Here is a 17,816-nt window from a genome sequence, read left to right as displayed (position 1 = left end):
ACTGCCGGTGTTTCCAAGCCAGGGGGCTGGGAGGCACCAGCATCTTTAACCATTTTCAGCGGTGCAGCTGGTGACTGGCAGGAAGTTTGTGTGAAGGGAGCTCAAGACATCAACGCCCTTGCTACTCATGGCAGGAATTTCAACAACTGCTGAAAAGCAGCTGCCAGGGGAATTCCCTCAGGACACTCTGCCCCTACAGAAAACTTTTAGGAGCTGAGGATCATAGAATAGTTTGGGTTGGAAGGGACCTTCAAACTATTTTATGATTCTGTGTCCCAGGAAGGGACATTTATAACCTATTTGTGTTCTTTTATCATATAAGGACACTTGTCACAACTCAAAACTTCTTGATTTTTATAGCCGTGTCAGTGTGGCTCTTTTGGCAGAACTTCACAGCTTTTAGCCTGCAAAATTCTATCAATCTTTAGTAAGATTTAGACTCCAAACTCGCTGAAGTTAAAGAGGTCACCTAGACACGTAACATGTGGTCTTTTAAAGTTGGGTGAGCCAAATTCCAGCAGTTCAAACTGAAGCTAGAGAGTCTGTGCCTCTCCTCAAACTGAGTTACTAGAGCAGACCAGGTAACTTTTTGCTCTGTCTTCATTAAACTTTGGACCTCCGGACCGCATGGTCTGTGTTCACAGAGCTTGAGTGTAATTGTACATATTTTTTAACCGTGATAAAGAATCTTTAAAGACAAGATACATTAAGGAAACGCAACAGCGATAAGATCAAAATAACTTGAAACTGAAACACTTGAAAATTTGGCAGAGAATTTGCTTAGGAAGTTTACATGGCAGGGAGGAGTGTGATCCCCCAAATGCTGGGGATTAAATTTCAAAAATTACAGCAGGGATATGCAATAACAACTCCATAATATTTTGATTACGAAGGAAGCAAATAACATACTGCAGGCTGCTGCTGCCATAGCACACTCCTTGGCAACACCTTCATTAAAAAATAAGAAAAAAAAAAAAGGAAAAAAAGGAAAACTCCATTGCTTAAAGATACATAGAGGTAGAATTCAATGCTCAGATAAGGCATTTGCAGGTGCTCCTTCCCTTACCACCATTTTCCTCCATGAACCCATCAAACAAACTGTGTTTAGAGAAACCCAGTTGTAGCCAAGTAGGAAAACTCCTCTTCAAGACTGATGCAGCCATTTATTGTTCCTTTGGGGTCTAACTAGTCTAGCAGGCTTTCCTCCCTTGCTTTTATACAAATTCTTTACTTTATTCTACATTCCTGGTCAATCCCATTAATTTAGCCCAAACCTTTCACTGCTCTAGGTTCTCAGAAAGTGATATGCAGTGGCCTCCTGAAGTCTGGAGAGGACAACTTGGTTTAATGATCCACTTCTGACAGTTTTGGCATTGTGGACATTTGAGACTGAGGTTTAAGATGCAGCTGTGGCAGGAACTGTTCTTGCTTTGTGGGCTGGCTTGTTCTTGAAACCAGGCTGTTGGGTGTTAAGTAGCACTATCAGTTCCTCTCTCATGAGTGCCCACCACATCACCTAAAATACAGAAGTGTCCCAAAGAACTTGTGTCTGCCCAGGGCACAGAAGGAAGGTGCTGTTTTATTCTTTCCAACACTGCAATATCAGCACTCTCTTCATTTGACTTCTGCTTTCATCCTGCAGGGACTTGCTTGCTGTACGTTGTAACATACCCTAAACTAAGGCAGGCCCACAAAAATAGTTCTAAAGACTAGACTGGGAAGTAAAATTCATAACACTCCTAATATTAAAAAACAGTAACTGCAACAGAGAAACTGATTTCATGGCACACAATAATTCTCCCATGCTATATTCCAGTTAATGCCTTAATGTGGTAACTACCTCTCTGTTTTCACTCATACAGGGGATAAACATCCCTTTTCTGTCTAACATTCACCATTACTCCACAGTTACAAGCCACCTATTTCTCTTGAGGTATCTAACTGATTAGCATTGTTAGGATAAACTCAGCAGTTTTCTGAAGCTATTACTTAACTCCCAGTACACACAACTTGGAGTTAAAGTCTGCTGTTTCCAACCTGAAGAAGAGCTTCTGTGAGCAAAAGCATGTTTTTCCATTTTCAGTTATATCTGCCAGATGAATAAGAAAGGGTGCTCTTTGGTCTTGTCTCACTGAAACTTAATTTGTTACTTTCTCTCACTAACGACAGAGATTTTTGAACCTGTTGACTGGTATCATTTCTAGCTCTGAAGAGTTTTAACATGGGAACTAGTGAGTGAGTGTGTCTCCATAGATCCTGTGAGGAGTCTTATTTCAGACACAGCAACTACCACACAGTGAGAGAACAGACTTAGAAGATGCTGAAATTCAGAAGAACTGGGTTATATTCCTGACCTCTCCATCATACAGTTTATACAACTAGACATAATGACAAAGTTAGTGCTTTGTATCTGGCATCCGGTCCTCCCACAGGCTCCAGTAACATACTGCAGCTTCTTAGCTTTTCCAGGTTCTCCTCCCTGAGTATTCCTATTCCTAAATTTTAAATGTCAGCAGTTAGCAAGCAAAACCACTCTCATATGAAGGATATTTTGGCAGGATGGCTTCCAATCCAAAATAAATCTTTGGTCTTACTTTTCACAACTTAAAAATGTCTTTTAGCAATAACTAATGTACTTGTAGTAGGTCACTAGAAAATATACAGGTTATCAGTTATACTATATATCATCCTGAAAAGAGAAAGAGGCTCCAAAGCTAGTTTTACCAAGTCTGAATCCCTTATTACTGTTGGTGTAATGCTGATGAAATTGCAAAGGGAGCAAAGAGGAAGGAAATTATTTTTCCAGAATTACAAGAGTTGTTACAAACCTAAGTTTAGACACATTAAAAGACAGTGAGTGAAGCAGAGTGAAAACCTATCACAAAAATCTCAAAAAGTGTTGTGAAGCCAGAATTTGACCTGCTCTCTTGTGTGGTCTTATGTACTTATGCATAATGGACAGGCTAAAAAAAAAAACCAACCCCAAACCCAAACAGAAAACAAGGCATGTTTGCACCCACAGTGCAACTTTGGTGGAACTTGGCCACCTCAGTCCACTGGCAGCTTTGAGACTTGGACAAGCCAAAGCTCCTCAAAGGTCATAGGCATCAAAATTTTCTCTACTAAGCACACACACACAAGGTTTCACTGCTGACGCCCAGAGAGGGTACCAAATATCCCAGCACCTCTCAGACCATTTTTGGTGCAGCCCAGTGTCCCCAGGTGGCAGGAGAAGGTTTCTTCACGAGCTAAAGCCATTTATGTGGGCCTTGTGGTAGTGCCACCCATCCTGCTGTTCACACCAGCACTCATCTACTCCCAGCATGACCCTGCAAGGGAGCTCAGTCAAGAAAACCTGACCTACAAAAAAATTCCCCCGAGCAGCTGGGTCTCCTGGGTGTGCTCATGCTACTTCTAACATACGCACCAGCATGTGGTTTGGCACAGCGCAAAGCAGCTGTGCCACTTTATTATTCAAAATTTCTGATTTGGCCGCACCTAAATCCTCTTGTAGCTCTGGGCTTTAATTAGCAACATGTTCAAAATATTTCCAGTGCTTCTAGAAGCACCTATAGCTATAGGTGCCTGCAGACAATGCTGGGTGGTGCCAGCAGCCCCATCTGTAAACATAAATGCATCTAGGTGTTAATGAGTGTCACTGGTACTTAGCATCACTCAAACAAGCTAAAGAATTGATTTCTATCAACATCTCTATTTCTAGCATCTCTGGATATTTAACAAAGGAACAACTGTGGTAAGTTAATAACAAAAGAAAACCAACCAACCAACCAAAAAAAAAACTAGAAGGAAAGGGAAAGGGAAAGGGAAAGGGAAAGGAAAGGAAAGGAAAGGAAAGGAAAGGAAAGGAAAGGAAAGGAAAGGAAAGGAAAGGAAAGGAAAGGAAAGGAAAGGAAAGGAAAGGAAAGGAAAGGAAAGGAAAGGAAAGGAAAGGAAAGGAAAGGAAAGGAAAGGAAAGGAAAGGAAAGGAAAGGAAAGGAAAGGAAAGGAAAGGAAAGGAAAGGAAAGGAAAGGAAAGGAAAGGAAAAAGGGAGGTCTTTAGACCATTTAGAACTTGCCTAATTAGCATGAAATCAGGAACCAAAGGTAATGAGACCAAAGTCAGATTCCTCCAGGCCACACCAAAACTTGACCGGAGTAGTAAGGAGACACAAATCAAACAAATGTGGTGGAGCGCTAGTGCGAATAACCCTGTTTTGCTTCCCTCATGGTTTTTCTTCTCCTCTGCTTTCCAAAAACGGGTATTGCCAGGACATGAGCAGTCCTTGGGTGGTGGGTACCTGCCTGGTTGCCTGCACGGGCGCAGGGCCAGCACAGAGCATCCGCGCTGCAGCTACCGGCAGTAGCCATGATTCTGCTCCAGCAGGGAGCTGTTATCTCACAAGAATCACAGCTCTTGCAAAAACATCTCACACAAGGTGCCTTCCTTACAGGCTGATGCATTATCTGAATAAAAAGGCATTCATTTATATTATCTTGCACTTCAATTTTATGAGGTGCAGCAGCTCAGAGTGGCTTTTTCAGCTTTAGTTGATAATTGTACTAATTTTTCCATCTAAATTAAGCCACATAATGCTTAGGAGCAAAAAGCAGTCACATTATGATGTGTATTGCAGAAATGTCTAAAAAATGCTTTGAGGAAATCCTTTTGTGGTGATGGTCAGCAAGCAAATATGAAGGTATTGGGAATATGGCAGGACTTTTTTCTTGGTAGAATCAGGGAACTTGGGTGGAGTGGGCCACAGTTGGTCCTCCTGGGCAGAGTAATTTCGAGTCTCATTTAGGTAAGGCTGCTTGCCCTCTTGTCTTCCCCAAACCTCTTTGTCTAGACCCAAGTAACAGCTTGGGAAGAGCACCCCAAAGACAAACTTGTCCCTTTGAATTAATGGGTGGGAGGACACACCATCTGTGAGCAGGTGGGCACCTGTTTTGAACCCATCATAGGGTGAGCCTCTAATAAAAGTACTTTCTGTAGGATCCAAACTTCAGTGAGCTCTCTCAGACACCTACAGCTGAAAGGAGAGTCTCTGTAAGTTTTGAGAGAAGAGTTGTTTCCTTTTAATTTCTTATTTCTTGTGGCTGCACAGGAGATACAACTGAGGGAGTGTGGAGAACTTGGCAATAACAGACTGCAGACAGGACGAGCAGGGCCTGACTTAGAGTAAAGATCTGGTTCTCCTGTTGGTGGCTCAGTGCACAGGCTCCCTCAAAGAGCACAGCCGTGACCATTAATAAGGAGGCTACAGCAAGTTTAACCTTCGGCAGACAGAGCAGGATGTTTTAGTCCTTAGGTCTTTTATGGTCTCACCTAAAGCAAAACATTGCTCCTTATTTTTGACACTCCCTTTCTATGAAGTGCTTGATTAGAGGAGGCTGGCATAATCCACCCAGCAGCTCTGGGCTATTTTACAGAGAGCAATTTCAGGAGAGGGGCTCTTTGGGGCTGCGCAGAAGGGCAGCTCTCTCGTTCCTCTCCTGTGTGGGGTACAGCACCCTTCCAGAGCAGACCCCCAAAAGGTGCACCCGCAGGAGCACCCTGCCAGCCCCCTGGCACACACCGCGCCTGCTGCCAGCATGTCCAGCTCGCCCACGTTACTGCTGTACGTACACACTGAGCCCACACTGGAACAAAACTGAAGCTTAGAAGATACACGAAATCTGCTGTTGCTACTGTTTGGTATTTTTTTTTTAAAGTAAATTACATTTAATGAAAACACCTGAGACACAAAGTACCTTGTTTTCATTTTAATTAGCAATTGTGGTTGCTAATTAAAGCAGTGCCAAAATAATTGCGTCATAGTACAAATTTAATGCAGATACTTTTCTGTGCCAGAAAAATAAGATTATGACCTCCAGTCATAGTTCCAGAAGATATATTGGTTTACTAATACCTTTAGGGGCTTAATTCAATGTGCATATGAGAGAGAAAAACTGAGTAGCATTTGATGTGTGGTGCAGGACACCATGTTACATAAAGAAACACAGAGAGATAGCAACAGTCCCTTTTGCAACACAATTAACCAAAGAATCGGCTCCAACTTATCTCACATTCTTCACTTTCTTTTTTTGCTTTTTTTTTTCTTTTCCCAAATCTTCTTTATATTAAAAAATATAATCTATAATTCTGTTGGTATGGATACTCTTTGCCTAATGCCTTCAAATAGATATATCCTTGACCATTCATTCAGGGAAGCACTCACTGAACAAGACTGATTTCCTGCAACTAACTAAACAGTCCTTTTTTTTAAGAATAAAAGAAAGGCACATTCTTCACAAAAGCTAATTCAGACAGCATTAGTCTTTGAATATATAGTCTAGCAATACACAAATGTTGGAAGTGGCACAAAAGACCCTCAAAAACACTTCTAATTGATTAATTCAGCAGGGTAGCACGGTGGAAATGATTGATTTTAGTCTACCAGACCTCCCTCTGACCTTTTCAGAGACTCTGTTGATGGGTACTTGAATGGACAAATTTGAATACCAATGGCAATATGGCAATAGCGTCCAAACTCTTTAAAGTGAAATTTTCCCATCATTTTCACGTATCAAACAGACTGCTGCAGGTTAAAGATGCCCCAAAGACCAAAGCATTTTTTTAAAATGCATCTTTCAAATAGTGACAACATTCATGTCAGTAGTAATGTCTGATCTGATTGACAAATAATAGGTGACTGTGTTCTCCTTAGACAATAACAAACACCATGATAACATGTAACAAACACCATGATAAGGGCTATCAAAAAGGGTAGATAAAACCACGATAGTAGATTTTTTTAAGGTCATCAAGTTAGCTTCCTGCTTTATCTGTATTTGATGCAGCCTCTGCAAACCAAACCAAGGGCGTGTATACCACCAACACTTACTTAAGCTGCTTTTACTTTGCCAATCAACACAAAAAAATGTTAGCAACATGGGTCGATATTTCTGCTGCTCAGCTGGAGTTTGGGGGCAGGTTATAGCTGCACTGATGATATACAATTATGAAATACTAAAATGAGAAATGAGAAGGACTGCTTGTAGGTGCCTGATCCTTCAGTCTTGGCTCAGGCAGGCTCCCACTGCAGCTCTAACTCACCTTCAGAAGCAATGCAGATCTGCTGCAAAGAGTGGTGGTTTCACTGCCCTTTTTTGGCAGGATAACACTTGAACATGGCTCATGATTTTAGTAATAACCACCTCATTGTGATTCCAGAGTATTCATGTGAAATATTCGTGTGCTGAGGGCAGAGGAGGCTGGCAGTGGCTCTGAAGGAGCTCCTCACTCTATGGGAGGAGAATCACTGATGTCTCCTGCCTGAAGAAAACCTTTTCTTGATGAACTTACGGCTTTGTGGAAGCTCCTTGGCTTCCCTGGGCCCTTGTCCCGAGCTGAGGCTGTGAGGGTGACATGGATTTCACACATGGACATCTACAGGGCAGCTGAGGGCTCAGCAAGGCAAGCAGGACACAACCTGGCCCTCAGTTTGAGAGGGAAGGCAGTGTTTCTCCTTCCCAGCATCCCCCATACAAAGTTCAATATTGGTTTTACTTGCGCTTGGTGAGACCTGCCTAGATTGCTGAGCGCTGCAAGAGGGGAAGCATGCAAACTCATGCTCATTAAAGGTATTTAGTTACCTTCTGCTGGCATTTGTAAAGGGACTTCAGTATTTTGACATTTTTTTGAGGGTCTAAACCTGGTAAACTGGTTTATCTTCACAGCTTCCAGTGATCACTGGCTTCAGTCAGCACAGCTGTATTGTCAGACCCAACCAGTGCCATCAGGCCCTGCAACTGGAAAATATTTCACTCAACAACTTGCAAGTATCTCTTCAGATATCACAGTCAGGAGTTATTCAAGTTGGCTGGGACTCAGTTTTATATGCATTTATCTTAAAATTTGCCAGCTTGTTCTCTGGAATCTCTGCTTTTATTTATACATGTGTTAAAAATCTCTTACCCTTATGACTATAACGTAAACTGCAAAATTATTCACAGAATGTAACTGAGTAGCAACATCTTCCCAAGATACGAGCTGCTTGATGGAGGTGTCAGCATAGATGCTTGTGGCGAGCAAGCACCAAGAGGTCCTCTCTCTGCTGCCCAACAGCCTGCAGAAATGCACAGCTAAGGAGGGGAGATGATCACCTAGTACGCACCTGAAAACATTTTCCAGCAAATGACCTAAGCAGACAGCATTTCACTCTGGAACAAGGAGTGGGAGCTCCTGGAGAAATCCATCCTTCCTGTCCACCAGCTGCCCCATGGGCCAGGAGGGAAGGGCACATAGGACTGGGCACCTAGCACCTCCCAAAGGGAGTCCTTCCTGCACAACTGCTGCCTTTCCCTGTGGCTGTCAGTCACTGTGCAGGGCAGTCCACATAGCTGACAAAATGCTGTGATGTTTTTTGCCTTATTCTCTACCCCCTGAGAGCTTCCAACTTTTTGGCTGCATGTCAGAGAGCCCAGGCTGGCTCTGCATCCCACCTACTTATTGCACAGAAATGGCATTTTTGTGCCATATCCCTTTAGGTCCTTCCTGCAAGGCCATGGTAGCACACCTCATTACTCAGCATTTTCAACTTCTTGGGGTTGCAACACTGTGTTTTTTTCTTTTCCATTACAGGCACATAGGATGCACCATGGAAGTATGTGCCTGAGTCAAGCTCCCAAGCGTTGTTAGTCTCTGTTAGCAGTCACACATGTTCACGCAATTGTACACAGGGCGATTGGAAATGGCTTACCCAAGCCTATTACTACAAGCAGAGTGTTAATGAGCAATAATTAGTTATTTCAAGAGCTGTGGGCTTACCACACGTACTTAAAAAGGAGTGGGTTTCTAACATAAAGCCAATTTTCATTGCAGAGATATCGTCAGCTAACACCCATCTCAGCATCAAGAAGATGTTGCAGTTTCTCAATTCATACTGAAAAACTTACTGAAATACTTTGGTGTTTCTAAAGAGTATCTGGGTGTTCTAAAAAGACACTATATACATGTGTAGGTAAAATATTAATTACCTAAGTTTTAAGCACTGGATTTATCCGACACTGTTGCACAAGGAAAGCAAAGGAAATACAAGCAATTACAGGCAAACTGAATTGCTCTGTCTATGTTCTTAGAAGATTTTTTTTCCGCTTCAAGGTGATTTGACATTTTTGGGTTAGACTTTAGGAACTCAGTGCGGGAGCCTGGCTTTGTACTGCCGCTCCAAACAAGACATGATTCAATTATGCATCAGCCCACCCCTTCCCCAAAACTAAACCCTCTCAGATCCTCAACTCCCTTCAGCACAGGTTTTAAATAGAAAGGATAAGTAGGGTAAAGCTGGTTGTGGGAGCTACTTTATCTTCCATATTTTCCGCCAGACGATTCCTCTGACCTGGGCAGGCTGTCAGGTCCCTGGCTGTGTTTTCTCCTGTCAGGAGATGCTGATCTCCTGGTGCTCTGTGGGTGATCAGGAGAAGGATATGGAGACACTTCTGCATTGCAGAGCTCTCCTCTCTAACTGTGGGTCTGTCCACTACTGTGCTAAGATTTGGTGAATGCAACAGGTGTTATTTTAATATAAGGGTTCAAGTTTTACCTCAGATTTTATATTAAACAAAAGGGCCTGGTTTCACTGAAGTGTAGTTGCTTAGAAGCATTCTAAGTTTGTTCATCTTAAATTAAAGTATATAATAGATACTTCTGCTAAGCAGTTTTGCAAACCTGGTGACAAGCTTAGTGCTATTATTTTACTGCACACTGTTTCCTTAATACTTGGTTTATGTATATCTTTTTTCAGTTTTGTCTTAGTGGCCTAAAACCTGGATGTTAAAAACAAAATTGAAAATTTGAGCTTAATTTCTTTATTGTTTTTGAATATGCTAGTTTGCATCCAGAAAATTTACCCCAGCAATTTGACTCTTGTATCAGAGCAAATGGTGTAAAATTTTTGAAAGTCAAGAGTTTTGCTTATCACACACATGAAAGAACCTTTTGGTGGGCGTCTTGGAGACCAAGTGATATGAAAATTAGAAGCGAAGAGCTCACTTCAAAAAATTTGGCAACTCTAAGTAAAATGAATTTCAATTTTAATAGCACAGCAGCAGCATTTCACTGGAGGTCTCTATTCCAGAATTTGTGTGATGTATACTGATATTCCCTATAGCTGTCCATCGCTTAGAAAGTAGCTGCTTTTCATTATTTAATACAGATGCTTTACAAATACTTCTGTAATTCTGATTCCTCTCCAGAGAAACACCCAGCTCTTGCAAAGCTACTAGAGCTCAGCCGTGGGCGACTACAGCCCACGCCAGTTTTTGAAGGTGACTTGCAAAGAGGACTTCAGGATCCGGTGGCTTTGATGGAAAGCTGTCACCAGCACTTGCAAGCCTTGACAAATGCAATTGCTGCCTTCAGTACAGGATCATAATCCACAAGGGATTTAAGACCATTTATTAATAAAAATCATGCCACAGCAACTTATTTATCCTGCTTGGGTTTAAGTCTTCATCTGACAAGACCTGAGTTTTGTTCTTTCTGCTCTTTTAAAATATAAGTTACATCCTTTTATCTGGGTTTCTCAAACCAGGTGGTCAGAGTTGTGACCACTCCAAGTCTGGTGACTGTACTGATACGTAAGGCTCTTACATATCTTTTGCATTTCTTTAGCCCTGGTATCCTCCACTCTGTGCAGGCATAATCTGTTATTCCTTTTCACCACTTTCTCTTTGCTTTCCAGCTTAGTTTTCCAACATGTCACTCCTTACTCAGATCAAAAGGATTAATAGAGCTAAAAAGCTTAAGTGAAGCGGTCATATTTGGCACAAGTTCACTAGTGCCTATGCTGTGGACACTGTAACCAGTCTGTTTAAATGACCAGCTTTGGACCAGCTCATTATTTTTTTCAGCTGACTGCTAAACTCTTATCTATTTTGAAAAAAAGTTAAGGTTGAGATCGCTAAAAGGGGGACTTACCTTGACTAATTTTATCCATCTAGAAGTTTTGGGACTAGCCTAAGCCCAGAGTGTTTTCAGGAAGAGAAAGGAGGAACTGAGGATCATCAGAGGGATAATTCAGCAGGAGGTAGGAGTATAGCAATACGAAATGTCTAGATTGCCCCATTCCCCTAATCTTCAGACCCAGAGGCTGTGCTGCACTCTCCACTTGGGAGAAGATGCTGTGGGGCAGTTCCCATCTCCCTGTGTAGTACAAGGCTCACACACCTCCTCAACGCACAGTATAAGCAGGATTTAAGTGAGATTGGCACTAGGCCCACTCAGGGATTTAATTTTATGTAAGCAGTTACCAAAACTATTTAGCGCAAGGCGTTAGGTAATGTAGCCTGCTCTGAAGATGCGGGGCTTGTGGGTTTCCCAGATGTTCAGCAGAATGGCAGAGTCCTCTCTTTATGAACATAACAGTTTTAATGAAAAAAAAAAAAGGGAAACATTTGGCTGTTGGACAGAGTTATTTCCTTACACTGCCCCTAGTTTTTGTCCAGTAATCTTTTATGGCCAAATGAAACTTGTTCTAAATCCCGTAAGTGGTGGGAAAAGTTTAGTGATTGAACATCTTCCTTTAATTCAGCAGTTATCTCCTCAAGTCAAGGCATCTTTGACAAGGCTTCATGGGACATCTGTAAGCTTGTGCTGTGTAACAGTGGGGAGCAGCAGCAGCATCACAACAAGAGCTATTGCATCAACATGATAATTTTTAACTGATGCTGAGTGTGAGATCACTACTGCTCCGCCTGAGAGTTATCAGATTTGCTGTTAATTCAAATGAGAATTGTAAAAGGATGAAATGGAGCGGGACTTATATACTAAATCTATAACTATAAAACAGAATACAACCATCCAAAGGAAGGGGAAAAGCATGACAAACAAAATAACTGTTGCTACTGGTTTAAATTTAAAAAGTTTTTGTCTGTCTTCCTCAGGCAATTCCAATTATCATCTGTTTCCTAGTAATTCTTAATATTGGCACCTGTGAATTATTACATGTTATACAAACATTATTTACTACATTTTCATCACTATCTGCCCTGCCAGGGGTCTGCTGCAGCCTCATCATTAAGCTGTCAGGTTCCCTGACTGTCATGAATAATGATGAAGCAGTTCCAGCTTCTCTGAAACACACCTCAAAATGAATGGCTGGGGGGTTGATATTAAGAAAAACACAAAAAAAATCATGCAAATGTTCTTGAGGTTGTTTTCAAAGATTTACTGACGTGAAATTCTCAGTATTTGAAACTGGTATTCAAAACAGCTTACCTAGAAACCCATTATGATTTTTCAGTCACTGAAGGATCGAGTCTAAGCATCGCATGGGTACAGCACTGACAAAGGCTCAGTGGGAAGAGGTTTTGCACAGCAATGGGTGAACATTAGTCATACTTGCATATTCTTCTTTCCACACGCTGAAGGTCTGTGCGGACAAAGAGCTGTGCCCTGGATGGTTTTGAAATCCATCAATCTCCATCGGTCCTGAATGGACCCCTCTGAGTAGAAAGGTTTTTTGCCCACGCAAGTATCACAGCGCTGCATGGGGTGTCATGCTGCTGGGTATGTTACAGTATGTTTTCCAAAGAACATTTCCCTGAGGTAAGAGGCAAAATATAGCTCTTGTATCTGATATTGCATAAAGGCTACTCCTCTGCAGGAAAGCAATCTTTTCCCCACTTCCCAAAACAAAAACACCATTTAAAACTACACTATTACAAAGAACGAGCAGGACAAACAGCACATTTTTTAAAATTGCCACTTAAGGGTAATTTAAAGCCAAGCTTATCTATTCACTTATAGAAGATTATTTCCATTTAGTAATATGAACAATATTTCTCTACTGCTTTCCCTAACACCAGTGACTTGTACAAATACTTTCTTTTTTCCTATGAACTAATTACATTTACCATGAAATATTGTAGGTTTTGATATTGTGTGAGGCTATGCAGTTCACATAGAAATTGAGCTTTTGCCATTTTTCCTTTCCAGATGATATTTTTGTTCCTGGTTTCTTTCTTTTCTCTTAGTTCTGGCAGCAACTGATTTTTCTTTTTTTTTTCTTTCTTTTTTTTTTTTTTTTTTCACTTGGAAACAAATCAAAATACACAGCAGACATTTTCCTGTCTAAATTACACAGTTAGTTTGGAGCAGAAATAATAAAGGGCTGTTCACAATATTACTCCAGTAGGCCTTGCTGCTGAGGAGAAAGAGTGCCTAACAATTAATATTAATGAGATTTGATCAAAGCTCGCCATCGATTCTTTGCCCTACAGGTTACAGGTTGTGAAAGCTACATTAGCAGCAGAAAGATATAGCTTTTTAGTTCCACCCTTGCTGGGCAAATGTTACGGTTGGACCTCTGACAGCTGGCAGTGCCCCAGGATAAGTTTGTGGTGGTGACAGGCAGTGCTGCCAAGGGCTGGACCTAGACCTGGTGTCAAAGCTGGACCCGGACCTGAACGTGGACCTGGACCTGGTCCCAGCCCCAGCATGGGGCTGTGGGTGACTGGGATTCATGGGATGAACGTGAATGAATCCCAGCTGGGATTATGGCTCTAAACAAATCACTTAACATTTCTTCTGTAGCTTCCTTACCTCTTCCCTTCCATCAAATGCTTACAGCGATATGTGAAGTGATACAGACTAGTCCAACCCAGCAGAAGAGCTGCAGAGGCTACCCAAGACTGGGGTCCTCCCAATGTCTGAGCACCAGGCTGGTGAGGCATGCCAGCAAAAGCCATCCAAAATGCTCCTCAGCCACACACTCAGCAGAATCTCCCAACTTGCATCCTGCATCAGGACATACAATCCTTTTTTTCCATGTGAAGTCTTATGTTTTTTGTGCAAACAGCATCTGTTAAATTTCAGGAAAACGCAGAGAAACCTCCTCCGCACTGATCCCCAGGGCCTTAACATGTGTTGGTGGCCAGATGCCAAGTACATTTTGGGGAGTAGCAGCAAACAGCTGCTTTTCAGACTCTTCCCAACACAGTTTTAAGACTTGCTCCATGCAGTTATTACTAGCATGATTCAATTTCAGTTTCCAGCCCTGGCGTAAGCAGGACCTTTCAGCCTGCTTTCCTCAGGAAACATTGTACATGTGATGACACTCTGAGCATTAATATTTTTTAACCCACTGGCCAGCTTCAGTCAAACCTAGCAGCCAGGCAGCAGTCTTGGAGACTCCAGGTTCCTAAAAGGTTCATGAACCATATGTGGCTGGGCCAATGGAAATGAAATAAAAAGCAGGTCAGCCTGTATGAGGATGCTGTGGATGCCTCGCTCCAGGAAAGCTTCACAACATTTTTCATCGACACAGAAGCATCCAGCAGGAAAGCAGTCTCATCAGTTCCAATATTGCTTTTAACAGCAGTATCACGAACTTAAGCTTTCTGTCTAACGTCTCCCATAGCACTGGAACCAGCCCCACTGTGAGATGAAAATGGAGGGTCAATTTTGTGACTGTCAAAAGCCTTTCACAGGGCTTCTCTGGTGTGAGCTGTGGTTGCTTTCCCTCGGCTGGAGGGACAGCCACATCCAGCAAGGCAGCGAGGAAGACATCACTCTCCATTTGAAAACACGCCTTTGTGCAAAGCGGCATTTCTGCCATGAGCACACGTGCCTGCAAGGAGTTTCCTTCAGGGACTCAACAGTAAAATGGAGCCATGAGGGCAGGCACAGAAGAACTGCAAAGTCCTCCAGCTGTGCCTTTGAATGACTGCTTTAACAAGAAGGTACAGTGACAGCCTGTGCTCGCTGGGACTTCGAAAATCAGCCAGCAGTAGCTTCCTTACTAGGTTTGTTTGTTAGTTTAATTCTAAACTGCACATTTATAAACAGAAGAGTTGCATGCCTTCTGTAAAAGCAGCAGTTTTGCTTCATTGCCTCAGCAGAAGGCAGCTAAGGAGGACAAGCTGAGTCTTCACTTGCGAGGAGCAGACCCACGGGACTGGCCTCAGCACAGGTGTTATTTGTAGTTTTAGACTCATTAAGAAATAAAGAAAAAAAACATTAATCCCTCTTCTCCTTTCTGTTCAGTGCAGCAATGTTTCCCTAAGCTAGAAGCAAGATGAAAACATGGGCTTGGAGAGACACGTGAAGATAGCACCATTGTCAGCCAAAGAAACTTCCTTCAATTATTCAGAGTATCTGCCATTCTCAAATTTCCCATTCTTACAGCTTGAGCTAAGTGGTAGTGCATGCATCTGGCTGTAGTTTTTATTAACTCAGAGGACAGCCAGAGTAAAAAACATATGTATTCATAGGATAATTAATGTCTATACTCAATGTCGTGGTAGGAAGTTTCCATATACATTCCCAAACTATCTGCCAAATGCCTATTTGTAAAGAGTAGGGAACTTCATACGGAAAAGGTGGATCTAATCCTAAGTAGACATGAAACAGAACTGCTTCTATTTTTTGTACTTCGTTAACAGCTAGAAAATGGATCATAAAGCTGTGGCACACCAAAAAACTCACAAAGCTGCAAGTATCAAAAACCATTGAGCAACTGAGCACTGTCAACAGACAACTAGGAAAGGCAGACTTGCTGACATCCACCAGCAGTATTTTGAATCTGAAAGGCAAACTGGAGTTGAATTCATGACAAAGCAATATTTAAGAAAGTAAATGTGAGAGCTGGGTGTCTAATGCTGCAACGCAGCAGTTACAAAAATTAAAACAGAGCCTAATATTTCCATGGATAAACTAAGACAGTGAAATGACGTGGGTTCTGGGCAGAGGCATTGACAGACAGCATGCTCATTTTACCATATTTATCCTTTTGCAGTATACTCGGAACAGCATTCTCATTCTAAGATCCCTTTTACAATACATCACCCACTTCATGTGGGAGGGGATGCTTCAGTTTTCCAGCCAACCCAGCCCATCCTCCTGGGCCACTGCATTGTATTTCCTTGGAGTGATTAGATGCCACAGTTGCCTAAACCAAAGAAATACCCTCTGTTTTCCCAGCTTGTCATGGATGCATTACCTTTCCCGAGTCTCTGCAGAACCACTGGCAGCATTTCTCACCACAGTGCCAGCTGAAAGGGACCCTGAATAAATCAGCTAGAAGTGGCTGGATCTCTGTACAGCAGCACCTGCTACAGTATAGAAGGTCTGTCATGGAAGACAAGCAAACTACCACCAGTAAAACCATGTTAAAGTGATGAATAATGTACTTCCAACAAGGCTATGTATACATTAGCTCAGTGATGTGTGCAGCTTCTACTAGCTGAAGAAGCAGGAAGGCTCAGGATTTTGTCTGCACCATGACATTTCACAAGCCACCTATCTGGTTATGTTCCTTTCAATCAAACTTTTTTGATTCATGAAGCTGGTCAAAAAAAGAGGGACAGGTAGTTTTCTGCATTTTTCCATATGGCCCTTCTGACACACAAACCATTCCCTCTTTAAACTCTCTTAGAAATGTGAAAAAGTGCCTGGCCACCCTAAGAAGGGACCCTTTCAAACCAGCCTCTCCCAAAGGTGATCCACCAGCCACAGGGCTTTGCTCAACAGGGGCTTCCCCGTATCAGGACTGTAGGGGACAGACAGCCATGGCCGAGCCCCTGCCCTCCTGCCATGCCTTCAGTGGTCAAGCAAAGAGCCCTGGACCTGGGGATGCAGATACATGCTGGGGGGTCGCATGTTGGGATGGGTGGGAGCCGGTGAGGGTGCATGCATGAGGGTCGAAAAGGGGGAATAGGACACAGGGGGATCGGACGCAACACTTACTGCAGAACCGTCGTCGTCTGGCCCCGCATCGCCAGATCCGCGTCCGTAGCCAGTGCAGGCACGGGGACAGGTCCATGGCTCGAGGGGCTGCCCGTCCCCAGGGACACCTGGGACGCCTTGTTTCCCGCTGGGTAAACCTGTGGCAGCCCCGAGCCAAGCCCCAGGCCGCCGGGAAGATGCGGCGGGCGATTGCCGAGGCCCTGCCGTCCCTCCGTCGCCATGCCATCTTTTATGCATGAAGGTGATGGCACGTAATTTCATCCTGATTCTCTGCGCCCAGTGTGTACGTGAGCTCCTGTGACGTGGAGGAGCTGCAGCATCAGTCCCTGGAGACAGCGAGCTCAAGGGGAGGCAAGAAGTATGCAGGGCTCCCAGGGAAGGGGAAGGTTCCTATCGGAGAAACAGGGCCTTTTTCAGCTTCTGTGGTATCTGCTCAAGTTCATAGTATCATAGAATAGAATCACGGAATCATTTTGGTTGGAAGAGACCCTCAAGATCATCGAGTCCAACCATAACCTAAATCTGGCACTAAACCATGTCCCTAAGAACCTCATCTATACATCTTTTAAACACCTCCAGGAATGGTGACTCCACCACTTCCCTGGGCAGCCTGTTCCAAGGCCTGACAACCTCTTCCATGAAGAATTTTTTCCTAATATCTAATCTAAACCTCCCCTGGTGCAACTTGAGGCCATTTCCTTTCGTCCTACCACTTGTTGCTTGGAAGAAGAGACCAACCCCCTCCATGCTACAACCTCCTTTCAGGTAGCTGTAAACAGCGACCAGGTCTCCCCTCAGCCTCCTTTTCTGCAGGCTAAACAGCCCCAGTTCCCTCAGCCGCTCCTCATCAGACTTGTGTTCCAGGACCCTCACCAGTTTTGTTGCCCTTCTCTGAACTTTCTCCAGCATCTCAATGTCTTTCTTGTAGTGAGGAGCCCAAAACTGAACACCAGATTCTAGGTGCGGCCTCAACAGCACCGAGTACAGGGGGACGACCACTTCCCTAGTCCTGTTGGCCACCTGATACAAGCCAGGATGCTGTCGGCCTTTTTGGCCACCTGGGCACACTGCTGGCTCATGTTCAGCT

The sequence above is a fragment of the Columba livia genome, chromosome 2 (assembly GCF_036013475.1).
Source record: "Columba livia isolate bColLiv1 breed racing homer chromosome 2, bColLiv1.pat.W.v2, whole genome shotgun sequence".
NCBI lineage: Eukaryota > Metazoa > Chordata > Aves > Columbiformes > Columbidae > Columba > Columba livia.
The sequence above is the reverse complement of the archived record's forward strand: the minus strand, read 5'-3'. Positions refer to the sequence as shown.